Here is a 13,704-nt window from a genome sequence, read left to right as displayed (position 1 = left end):
CCATCTTAACCACTTCTAAGTATACAGTTTAATGGTTTTGACATTCACACTGTTGTACATCCATCACCACCATTCATCTCCAGAATAGTTTTCACCTTGCCAAACTGACACTCTGTACATATTAAATAATAACCCTATTTCTCCCATAACCCAGCCTCTGGCAGTCGCCATTCTACTTCCTGTCTCTACAAATTTGACTACTCATATAAGTGGAATCATATAGTACTTATCTTTTTGTGCCTGGCTTATTTCATTTTTCAGTTTCAGTTTTTAGCAGAAAGAGATAAGAAGACTTTAAAATATGAAAACAAGGCTATGAATAATGGAGGCTAGAATGATAAGGTCTAATATATCCAGTTAGAGCCCCAGAGGGAGAGAACAGAAAGAATGAAAGGGAAACAATATCCCAAAACTTAACAGCTGAGAATATCCAGAACTAATTAAAGGCAAGAATCCACAGATACAGTATATGCCACCATAGTGTATACCCATACAACCAAGGTGGAAACATTAAAGTAAATCTTCACCTAGGCATATTATAGTGAGTCTTCATAACACCAAAGATGAAAAGAAACACTTTAAAGCAGCTAGAGAGAAAACCCAGACCACTTACAATACCACAAATGTACCACTATCAGACTAACAGCAGATTTCCCCACAGCATAAAAAAGATAGAAGACAGTGGAATTGTATCTTCAGTGTGCCAAGAGGTAACAGTCAACCAAGAATTGTGAATACTACAAAACTATCTTTCAAGACAAAGAAAGGTATTTTTAGGAAAACAAAAACTGAGAGTTTATTACCAACAATGTTCCTTCTCTAAAGGAACATTTAAAGTATATACTTTAGGGAGAGGGAAAAAGATGCTAAAAAGAAAAACTGAGATGCAAGAAGGAATAGTAAAGAATGCAATTGGTAAAAATGTAGATAAATCTAAACAAATTTTGTCAACATAAAATAACAATAACATCTATTTTGTGGGTTAATTTTTAAAAGTCTAATCAAAATACAGAATAACAATAGTGTGTAAGTCAGGAGAGGCTAGTTGGAGTTAAAATACTCTGAAGTTCTTAACTTTTCTCAAGAGGGGGTTTTAAATACTGATTAAAGTTATGATACATAAAGTGTATGTATTATATTCTGTTGGGCTGCATCCTGCAGGCCTACAAGGCCTGTACTTGCCCTGTTTTAAGACCAAAGAAAGAGCCCAGAGTCAGTGACAGAGACATTAATGGTTTCATGGATGGGGGAGCTAACATGTCTGAAGCAAAGTTCTGGAGCAACACCCCACTGTGTGCAGCAGATGGCAGGCAGGACATGGCAGCAGGCTTTGCCCCCGGGGGGAGGGGAAATGGCCAGTTATAGGGGGAATTGAGGTCAGATTGGCACATTAGTTACCAGGGAAACCACCAGAGGGGCACAACCCGCACCACCCCTTTGGATAAGAACAATTACTAGCTGGGGTCTGGGGCAAGTATGTAGGAAGGTCAGTCATGTGAGCAGGGTATAAGTGAAGCAGGCACTGGTCGGGCAGGGGATGTATAGAGAGCAAGAGAACAGCCATCTTGAGTGGCTTGACCATACATATTCTAAATGGTCAAAAGAGTAACCACCAAAAGAATGGAAATAAAGTTTTTAACTTCAAAACAATCAAAACAAGAAATAGATTAAGGAAAAATAAACAAAATATCAAACAATCTCAAAAGAAGGAGGAGGAGAGCTAAAAGGAAGGAAAGCATAGAAAATGGAACAAATAAAATATACAAAATAGGATGCTAAAAACAAACATATCAATAATTACAATAAATGTTAAAGTCACCAACTGATACATAAAGATAGGCAAAATGGATAAAAATATAAAATCAAGCTACATGTTATTTATAAAAGACACACCCAAAATGTTAAGTTACAGATCATTAAAACCAAAAAGATGAAAAAAGACATAGAAAGCAAGCACATAACCAAATTTAAGCTGGGGAAGCTATATAGTATTTTTTTAAATAGGGATTTAGGACAAAAAGAAAAAACTATTTTTAGGATAAAGAGAGTCACTACATAGTCATAAAAGCTTCAATTTTCACCAGGAAGGTATAGTAAGTTAAAACTTGTAAACAATAAGAAAAAAGAAATGAAAAAAAACAACAACGCAATCCCTTTGTCACCACAGGAGTTACCTATCACACCAAGTCTTTATTCTGAAATAATATTTAAAGAGAAAAAAATTAAGCATTATTCTGCTTTGCCGTAGAAATCTACTTCCAGGTAACAAGATGGCTCAAGGTGGTGAGGGAAAGCTCTCTTTACAGAAAAATATAGCTAATTGATATAGATGAATGATAGAAAATCATTTTTTTGCATCTTCTAATGAAATAATTCACTCAAGCAAGGATCAATGGATGCTAAAACCATTAAGTGAAAGGTTGATGGATAACAGGATATTTGCATAATGCCCAAGTATCACCCTCGTGGATTCCTTGCTAATCTCAAGAGGAAAACTTAACTTTAAAATCAAGGGATCAGGCTGTCATCACCTACGCACTACGCTGGAATAACCAGATATTATGTGCCTACCAACGTGAAGATGAAGTACACCTCATGTTGCATCACTTAAAGGCAACTTATCAAACATGCTTAACCCAAAAGTTTACATCTAATTTCCAGTTTATAGGAAATATAAGAATTAGAGGAATAAGCTAAATGACACCATTTGGAAGCTAACAGACGAAACCAGAAGGTGGGACATTCTAAAGACTTAAGAGGGTAACAACCACATACAGGGTGTGGACCTTGATTGGATCCTGACTTGAACCAATTAGCAGAAAAAGACATTTGAGCTAAGGGCTAACTGGGGAAATACGATTTGGGTATTGGATGACAACAAGGAAATGTGAATTTCATTATAATACTATACTTAAGAAAAAATATCCTTAATTTTTAGAGATGCATGCAGAAGTATTTGGGGTAAAATAACACAAGTTATAGTTCAGGGGAAAAAAAACAGTTGAAGCTAAGATAGCAAAATGTCAAGAAGTACAAAATCTAGGTGATGGATATTTATTATTTTTCTACTTTTCTGTATATCTGAATTTTTTCTCAGTAAATAGGTTTTTTAAACTTATATAAACACAGTTTTAAAATAGCCTCAAAAACTGCTAGAACTACAAGGAGATATTGGTAAATCCACCATCATAGAGCAAACTTTTAGCACACTTCTCTCCATGATTGTTAGGGCAAACAGGTAAAATATTAGTATAGACAATTAAACAACATACTTCATATGCTTGATTAATAGACATGTGTAGAAACTTGCACACAATACTTAGAAAATAAGCATCCTTCTCAAGCACATTTATAAAAAAAATTAACTACATACTAGTCCATAAGTAAGTCTCAACCCATTTCAAAAGCAGTATGGATACACCCAGTTTTGTGCTCCCATCAATTTCTGATCAGCCTTGCCTGCATTCCCCATCCACTCACCCCCAGGATACAGTCCCTGGCCTGGCTTCCTGCACTGGGTGGCCCCAGTACTGGCCCCTTTCATTCCCCTGGTTCCAAAGTTCTGGTAACTGCCACCACCTCTTCTCCTAACACCACATCGGTCTCCATCTCCCCTGGGGCCAGGGCTGGGCTTTGGCTTGGCTGGTCTTCATTGTACCCACCAGCACCCAGAGCCAGCAGACTGTACCCACAAGGCTCTGCTTCCCCAGGGCTCCCTGAAAAGACTAACAAAACATGGAAATTATTGTCTTTGGGATAAATGTTGAATAATGGGAAACAGGAGACAGGAAGGAATCAGCAGATAAATTATTCTACCTTCTTCCCCAAAATGAAATTATTCAGAGAAGCCCTAGTTCCCCAGAGACAGTCCCTGTGATTCAGCAAACAGCTGCGTTTTGCTGAGCCAGCTGTGGTCAGCTCTGTATCACATCACCTTTCTCTCTTTCCCTGCCTCTCAGCCCTTTCCCCCTAACGCCTGCTTCCCTGGGATTGAACCCCATAATAAAGCGTTAAGATTAAGTTTAACTTAGACAACTTAAGTTTTCTAAGAAACCTGGTCTAAGACTATCAAACCGATTAAGCTCTCTGACTGCAATGCTATTAAGTTATGAGACAACAGCAAACAATAATTTTTTAAATGTAAAATGCATATGTGATGTTAACAGCACTTCTAAATAATTCATAGGTCAAAGCAGAAATTATAAGGAAAAAATTACTTAAAATAGAAGGATAATGAAAAATATATAATATATATGCACACAGACACATATACATACACATAGAATGTTTTAGGGTGACATTCAGCAGCTAACCTGAAAGTGCCTGTGATTTTACGACCTGGATTTTTTTTTTTTTTTGGCTGTGTTGGGTCTCCGTTTCTGTGCGAGGGCTTTCTCTAGTTGTGGCAAGCGGGGGCCACTCTTCATCGCGTGCGCGGGCCTCTCACTGTCGCGGCCTCTCTTGTTGCGGAGCACAGGCTCCAGACGCGCAGGCTCAATAGTTGTGGCTCACGGGCCCAGTTGCTCCGCGGCATGTGGGATCTTCCCAGACCAGGGCTCGAACCCGTGTCCCCTGCATTGGCAGGCAGATTCTCAACCACTGCGCCGCCAGGGAAGCCCCTACGACCTGGATTTGTGCGGAGATGGGCCGACCTTGGCACTCGACACTCAGAGTACAGGTGGTTCCACAGAAAGGGGGCGGAGGGATCAAAAGAGAACCAGGAAGTTGTAACGTGACTAACACGGAGACTCTCACAGCTGACCCTCACCATCTCCGGAAGGGAGGGCGTGGTGAGGGGGTTGGTGGGAGAAAAGACCCGCCTCCTTCCCACAAGGAAGGAAGGGAACTGAATCCCAGAAAGATGAGCCTGACGCAGGAGTACTGGTCTGGTGCTCCCAGATCCAGTCCAGAGCTGTCTCCACGAGAAGGTCCCCACCTAAAAGCAAGCCATTACAGGGACCACGATGGAGCGCTGAGTGCGAACGTGGGCCGGGAACTGGGAGAGGCACCCGGAGGCGGGTGAGACGCAGCCCAGCCCGGTAGCGTGGTGGGGGAGCTCAGGGGAGAATTTAAGGATGGAGTGGGAAGCGCTGTAATACAGGTGTGTGCAAATGCCAGGGACAGTGACGTCTGAAATAGAGCTGGAGACCAAATAGGCTGTACGCATTACAGGAGGCGAGCGTAGCTAGAGGGAACAGCAATTACAAAGGAAGGGACAGGAAGAAGCCCTGCGTTCAGAGAACAGAGTGAGAGAGAAGGACAGAATGGGAAGTTGAAAGGAGAGACGTGTGATGACGTTGTAGTGAGGAGAAAAGAATCTGGGCTTTAGAGGCCAGCACACCTTGACTCAAAACTGTGTGTGTGTGTGTTTATTACGAATGTATTACATAGTTATAAAAATTCCAACAACACTGAAGAGTTAAAGAGTTAAACAGACATAGAGAACAGATTTGCCGTTGCCAAGGTGGGGCGGAGGGGTGGAGGAGGAGGGATGGAGTGGGAGGTTTGGGATTAGCAGACGCAAAGTATTATAAATAGAATGGATAAACAACAAAGTCCTACTGTATAGCACAGGGAACTATATTCAGTACCCTGTGATAGGGACTTCCCTGGTGGTCCAGTGGGCAAGACTCTGTGCTACCGATGCAGGGGGCCCGGGTTTGATCCCTGGTGGGGGAACTAGATCCCGCATGCATGTCGCAACTAAGAGTCCACATGCCGCAACTAAGAAGTCTGCATGCCGCAACTAAAGATCCCACATGCCACAGCTAAGACCTGGTGCAGCCAAAATACGTAAATAAAAAAATTTTTTTTAATCCTGTGATAAACCATAATGGAAAAGAATATAAAAAAGAGTGCATGTTTATGTATAACTGAATCACTTTGCTGTACAGCAGAAATTAACATAACATTGTAAATCAACTATACTTCATTAAAAAAATAAATAAAAAAATTTTTTAAATAAATAATGGGGCTTCCCTGGTGGCACAGTGGTTAAGAATCCGCCTGCCAATGCAGGGGACACGGGTTCGAGCCCTGGTCTGTGAAGATCCCACATGCCGTGGAGTAACTAAGCCCATGCGCCACGACTACTGAGCCTGAGCTCTAGAGCCCGCGAGCCACAACTACTGAAGCCCGTGCGCCTAGAGCCCGTGCTCCACAACAAGAGATGCCACCGCAATGAGAAGCCTGCGCACTGCAACGAAGAATAGCCCCTGCTCGCCACAACTAGAGAAAGCCCGCACATAGCAACGAAGACCCAACGCAGCCATAAATAAATAAATAACGAGTTAAAGTTTCATCTTCAATTTCCAGCCCAATCCCCAATCCCCCTCATCAGAGGCAACCACTGATCTCAGTTGGATGTGTATCTTTCCAGACTCTCTTCTATACAAATACTTAATACCTCTGTGTCTCCATTTCCTCATCTGTAAAATGGGACTAATAATAATGGCTCTTCCCTCATAGGGTTGCTGTGAGGGTTAAATTGTTACCAACCTGGGTCCTTGGAAATTGGTAAGAGGCCATATGAGGAATTCAGGAAGGCTTTATTGGGGCTCATGCTGCAGCACAAGGGAGCAAAAACAAGTAACAGGTGGCCCTGCTCACTGCCGGGGGGTGGGGAGGGGTGGCAAGCTGGTTCCTTAAATGGGGTGAGCGTGGGGGGAGATTTGTGGGTTGGGCCAGAGGGGGGCTTAGGTGGTCTGCCCACACTGTGTAGTACCCTGCTTTTGCTCCTGGCACCTTGGAAGTGGCATTTGGTTTGTGGCCTTTTTGTATCTTATCGTTCATACTTTGCCCCAACTGCACATGCATGCAGTTATTTTTAGTCCCATACAGTTTCTTTGTATTCTGTTGCTCAAGGACCCCATTGTCCAGGTGCAAGCACCCCAGTAAAGAGTCCTAGGCCCGAGGACCCAGCCTGTCTCAAAATGACTTAGTACACACATGCAAAGTACTAAGAGACAGGCCTAGTCCAGCAAGCACTCAGTATATGTTAGTGATTATCATTATTATTATTACTACTTACGAACATCCATAAATGGTTGACTACTTGTTTGTTTTTCAAATTTTACTGGATTTAAATTCTGCTACTTAATAGTTACATGTCTGTGGGAAATTTTTTTAGCTTCTCGATGCTTTGGTTTTATCATTGGTGAAAGGGGGTTTTATACCTGCCTTCCAGGAGTGTAACAAGATGTGACTATGTTGTAGGAAGGTGACTAGCAACTCGGGAACCAGATCAGTACTTGCCTTAGTCATGATTACACAGGGCTGGGGTCTCCCTCGCATCCTCCCACAGGCCTCCACACTCACTGCTTAAGGCCCTTTGACACCCAAAAGAAGAGGAGATCAAGGGCAGGACAAACCCTGGCATTTCTCACCCTCCTGCAGACAGTGCCCAGGGAAAGGATGGGGTTTGGACTAGGACTCAAACTTGCACAGAAATCACCTGGGAAATGTGTCTCAGTGCAAATTCTGATTCAGTAGCTTGGAGGTAGAGCCTGAAATTCTGCATTTCTAACAAGCTCCCTGGCGATGCTTATGCTGCTTGTCTGCAGACCACATTTTAGTATCCAGGGCCCACAACTCCTGTCCTTCCTGTGGTCCAACTGAAAGGCATCTACAGATGCATTGCCTGGCGAAGTCAGGGACCCAGACAGCTGACCTCACAGTCCGTTCTGAACCCCATGGGGCTGCCCTGCCTCTGGGTACTCCCCGGCCTCTGAGGATCCCATTCCTTCAAGGAAAGAAGGGAAAGTCTAGATTTTCCCCAGAGAATAGACACAGCCTCTGCTCCCATGGAGTTTACATCCTAGTTAGAGAAGATATACAATAAACAAGTAAACAAATATATGTCTGCGCTTTGAAAAAAATAAAGCAGGATAAGGAGACAGTGTCTGAGCTGTGGAAGATGTTATTTTAGGTAAGATAGCCAGGGGAGTCTTCTCTGAGGAGATGGCATTTCAGCAGAGACCTGATTGAAATAGGAGAATGATGGGGAGTTCCCTGGCGGTCCAGTGGTTAGGACTCGGCGATCTCACTACTGGGGCCCCAGGTTCGATCCCTGGTCGGGTAACTAGGATCCTGCAAGCCAGCGCGTGGCCAGAAAAAAAGAAATAGGACAATGAAACCTGTGGATATCTGGGGGAAGAGCATTCTAGTGCAGGAACAGCATGTGCAAAGGTCCTGAGACAGGAGGAGGCCAGTGTTTGAGGAACAGCAAGAACAATGATGCTAGCACGGGATGAGTCAGCAGGAGAGTGTTAGGAAAAGAAGATATCAAAGAGGCAACAGGGATCAGAACAGTAAGGCCTTCTAGGCCATTGTGAGGAATGAGTAAGACAAATTGGGAGGTTCTGAGGAAAAGAGTGACATCATCTAATTTTTTTGTCATTTTTTAAGATGTCATTTACAGAAAGTAAACTTCACCATTTTTAGTGTAGAGTTCTGCCAATTTTGACAAATGTGTGCAAGCACGCAACCATAGCTCTGTCACCCCCCAAAAGTCTCCCTTGCCCTTTGTGGCCTTCCCCACACCCACCTATAGCCACTGGCAACCACTGATCTGTTTTCTGTCCCTATGGATTTGCTTCTTCCAGGCTGTCATTTAAATGGAACTATAGAGTAGGTGCCCTCTTAAGTCTGAATTGTTTCACTTAGCGTAATGCACTTGAGATTCATTCATCCAAAAGTATATGGAACTTTTGATTACTGAGGAGTATTCCACTGTATGGATGTGACAGTTTGTTCATCCATTCACCAGGTGAAGGACATTCAGACTGTTTCTTGTTTATGGCAATGACAAAATAAAATCTCTATAAACATCTTTGTACAGGTTTTTGTGTGATCATAAGCTTTCATGCATTTCTTCTGACAAGAGATGGAGTGGAAGGAAATGGATTTACTCTCCTAACTGAAACAACTAAAAATCTGGGGGAAAAAATACACAGAATGGTTTTCAGACATAAGACATCAGGCAGCACAGGACAGTGATCCCCGAGAGAGGAGAAACAAACGAAGTGAGCCCTACAACTGCCGAGCACAGGGAGGGGGGCTCAGGCAGCGGCTAGCAACCTCCTGAAATCCAGAAGATGAAGGTGGGAGCCGGGGGGGGCCAAAGCAGATGGGGCTCACCTTGCCAAGTCCTGGAGAAGAGAGAACTTTCCAGAGGGAAAGTTCCAGAGAGCTGTAGATGGCGCCCTCAGGTCTTTGGCATCTGACCAACCCATGTGTGTGAGGAAGCCACCTAAGGCCGAGGATGAACCACCAGAAAGGACTGGTTAGAACAATCCCTGGAGCTCTTAACAGGGCCAGGAAGAGGATCATGGCCACCAACTAGAGTGGAAAACTTCATGATTCCTGGCAGATAAGGAAGGAGGTTCAAAGGATATCACCTCAGTAGTGGGTGAGATCGGCCCTAGATTAAAGACTGCCTTGTGTCAGCTCCAGCAAGCGTTTCCCCTAATCCTTTCTGCTTGTTCTCTCCCTGGCCTCAGGTAGTTTCCTCACACACCCAACTATCAATACTCAGCTGAAGACTCAGGAAAACCCACAAATTCTAACCCACTTAGTTTTCCCAGATTCTCAGCTCCCCTCATCAACTCAGGGACAATGCTGGACTTAGCCTGGGTCCCCCTCCCGACACTGTGGCCCGGAAGTTCTCTCCAGGCAGTAAACTGGGCCAATAGAAGGGCTCATTTGTTTCTCCCTCTCGGGAACCTTCGTCCTCCACTCCCTTTTGTCCTATGATGAAAACCACCATATCATATATCTTCCCCAGTTTTTTAGTTGTTTGAAGTAGAAGGGTAAATGGTCCCTAAGACTCCGTCTTAGCTGGAAACAGAGATGACATCATCTAATTTTGTTTTAAAAGGATCGCTCTGGAGACTAGACTAAGGGCAAGGGCAACAGTAGGAAGACCAGGCGAGAGCCATCGGTGGCCTGTCCGTGACTGCAGGGATGACAGTGGTGAAAGGTCACGGAGTTCAGGATGTATTTTGAACACATGCGATGCGATTTACTGGTAAAATGGATTCAGGTGTGAGAGAAACTAAGGCGTCATGGTAGAGTCTACTGTTTGGGGCCCGAATGACTGGGTGAATCAGGAAGACTGGGAGGGGCAGTTTCGAGGTTGGAATGAGGCGAGATCAGGAATTTGGTTTTGCACAGTTAATATGATCCTGTCTGCCAGGAAGTCATTTCTCAACACACACCCCTCCCTTCCCAGGTCTGCCCCACTCCGCTGACAGCCTCTCCTTACCAGGAACACGAGGGTGTGCTCGGCAAGGCCACACCTGGGCTCGCCTTCCATCCCACTGGCGATGCATCCACGGGGCCTTGCCTTGGGCATCCCTTTCTAAGTATGGAGATGCTTGTGGAAGCTTTACCTGGCTTGGAAACTACTTACATTTATGGCCAGCACTTTGTAGTTTTTAAAGTATTTCACACCTACAGTCTCCTTCAATCCTCACAAGAATACCAGTGGTAGGTGTAAACATCCCCATTTGCAGGTTACGGAACCAAGGCTCAGAGAGGTGAGGTGGTGCCCAAGGCGATTACTGGTAAATGATAGAGTGAGAACTTGAACCCAGATCCCTGGATTCTAAATCCAGGATTGTTCTTCTCCATACTTGCACTCCGGCAGTGGAAGGGGACCCTCCATCTTACCTGTTAGCACGCTGGGGGCTTTGCTTAAGCCCTGGGCTGTGAGAGCACACCCTCCCTCCCTCCCTCCCACCATGTGTGCTGCTCCTGTTACAGTGTGTACAGGTACAAATAGAATGCGGGGAAGGGACTGGCCAGATGCCTGGGGCCCTGGATTGGGAGGGTCCAGAGCCGTCTCCGGCTTCAATCTCAAGTCTGCTCTGCGAATGACGTGACCCGGTAACTTAGTAGGAACCAGAGACCATGAGGCAAAGTCTCTCAATCTCTTGCCTCACCCCCACACCACCCCTCCACCGTCCCACGCACCAGTTTACCAGCCTTTATTTCCACCTGACCTCCTTTCCCTGTCATGGTGGCAGAGGGTTGACCCCCTGTCTAAAGCCAGTCATCCCATCTGGCCTCTGGGTCCCATCCCCTCAGGTCTACCCAAAAGGACTCTTGCTGCCTATCAGCTAAGGCAGGCTTTCCCTCTCCACCACCTCTTCCCCACTGGCATTTAACCCTGCTTTTATTTCTTCCATCTTAAGAAAACCATCCATCCTCCTTCCTACCTGGGCCAATGCCTTTTCTGTCCTTCAAAGCCAAGTTACCTGAAATTATAACCTCATGTGCCAGTGCCTCCCACTGACTCTTCCACACCCTGGAATCACGCTCCTGCCTCTGCCACCTGGCCCTCCCCTTCCACTGTGCTGGGCTCACTGGGGTCACCAATGACCTTCATAAGGACTGATCCTTAACTTAGCGATGGCCACTCTGTTCTTAACATTCCTTGCTACCTTGACCTCAAAGACATCACTTGGCCTTGCCCTCATTGCACCCATATGGCCTCCCCTTCCTTCAACCAGCCGCTGAGTGTCAGAGCCCAAGATTCCCTAGATGAGCCCACTTTCCCCATGGTCTGAACAGACCATTTACTCCTAAGTTCTAGACTCTGATTTACAACTGTCTACTATTCTGCTATCCTGGGGGCACACTCACCACTTCCATAAATGCACATTACGCCCAATACGCTGTTCCCCTCCACTCCCTTTCAGGGCAAACTTACCTCTAAGTACCCGCTCATCTGCAGGAGGAGCTTAGAAGCCATCCTTGGCACCATCTTCTCCTAGCCCCCTAAAATCAAGCTCTGTATATTCTACTCCCCTGATTATCACAACCCTCGCACTGTTCTCCATCCCTTTTCTGCCTCCATCTCTTGCCTGGGCAACCAAATCAGAAGCACAACGCTCACTGTCTCCTGTCTTGCCCTCTCAAACTCAGTCCTGTCTCTCCCCCGCTAAAATCTTCCAGTGGCTCCCCATGGCCTACAAAATACAATGCGAACCTTCTGGCATGGCCTGGAAGCCCCGCAGGATCGGGGCCTTTCTTACGCTGCCTGCTGCCCTGCTCCCCCGTCTCCGGTTCCCACCACACCATCGGGGCTGCAGCCGCAGCTGAACCTCCTGCAGCTACCTGAACCCCTGTCATCTCACCGGCTGCTCTGTGTTCCCCAAAACACATTTTGCTTTCTCCTGGGCACCCAGCAACTACATTTCCCAGCCTCCCTGTGGAGGAGCATGTGGGCAGAATGATGTGGTCCTCTTCCAGGCCTGGCCCGTAAACCTTCCAACACACCATCTTCATTCTCACCTTTCTCATCCACCACCTGCATGGAAAAGGCTCCAAGGACCCAGAGGAGAGCAGAGCCACAAAGTAAGATGCAACGCCTCCAAGTGAGATGTGGAAAGCAGCCTGGACAGGAGAGTCACAAGTGAGAAGCAAACTTGTATCGTGTTAAAAGTTTTCTATTTCAATCACAGGAGACTATAAGTTCCCTGAGCGTATGGTCAATATTTAGCCCATTTTAGTAATACCAGCATCTAACAGAGCATCTAGTTCAGAAGAGTCCATCTGGTCTCTGTGCCTGCTACCAGCTCAAATTAAGAACACTTAATTTATGTGTATTTTTGTCCTAGTTGAGTCAGTATGGCCTTAACAGGGTGACCGTATGTCCAGGTTTGCCCAGGACAGTCCCAGTTCCTAATTTGGTTTTGACACAATTGTTTATCTATCCATTATGATGACAGTTGAATGGGGAGAGGAAGTAGGGATGAAACAGCAATGATGGGAACCTATCATTGGGACTGATCCTTACATGGAGAACTGGGACTTGGGACTGATCCTTACATGGAGAACAGCATGTTCAATGAACAGCATTCCAAGAGTGTTATAAACTCAGACATGGACCAGGAAACTTCAATATCCAACAGGTCTATAGCTGATGAGAAGGTGGCAGGAGGTCCCAGGCCACAAGCAGTACCTGAAGACAGGTGAGTGGTGGCGTGGGGATCCAGGTGATGAGTCCATTCAGGGTGAGAGCACAGAGCAGGTACTTTAGCTGAGGGCTCGGAAAAGAGTGCTGTCAGGGACATCAGCTGAAACTGAGGACCTCACAGACTTCTGCATTGCTGGGGCCCTTGACTGAGGAAGAAGAGTCTTTTAACAAGATCTTTGAGGACTTAGTGTTTGAAACCCTTTGAGATGCAGTCTTAGGTGAATCCATTGAAAAGAAGGATATGGTATGGTGAGAAAGTGTGGTATGATAAAATCCATGAATATAAGCACACACTCACACACACACACGCATATAGTCCCAATTCCTTCCCAGCTTGGCCTTGTGCCCAGCAGCTGGAAAGAAGGCATGAATGCTTGGTTAATCTATGTTCAAATGATTTAAGATGGACAATACGAAATGTGCATGGGTAGAGTCATTCCCAGGATATAAGCCTAAACTTCCTCCCTCCTCCACCCCCCCCAGATAGCTTGTCCCCTAAAACAGCAAGCTGGAGGGACCAGCCAAGCAGGGCTCAGTGTGCCCACATACGCCAGTCAGTAAATTGTTTCGTGCTTTTCCTCTTTAAGGTTTACCATGTACATTTGAAACAGATTTCACCTGGGTATAAATGTTAACCTGGGGTGGAAGGGCCTGGGGAAGGGAGTGTGATGATATTTAGTGGTACCAGAATCATTGCCAAGGTCATCAGTACAGGGAGGGCC

This window comes from Balaenoptera musculus, chromosome 8 (genome assembly GCF_009873245.2).
Source record: "Balaenoptera musculus isolate JJ_BM4_2016_0621 chromosome 8, mBalMus1.pri.v3, whole genome shotgun sequence".
Lineage (NCBI taxonomy): Eukaryota > Metazoa > Chordata > Mammalia > Artiodactyla > Balaenopteridae > Balaenoptera > Balaenoptera musculus.
The sequence above is the reverse complement of the archived record's forward strand: the minus strand, read 5'-3'. Positions refer to the sequence as shown.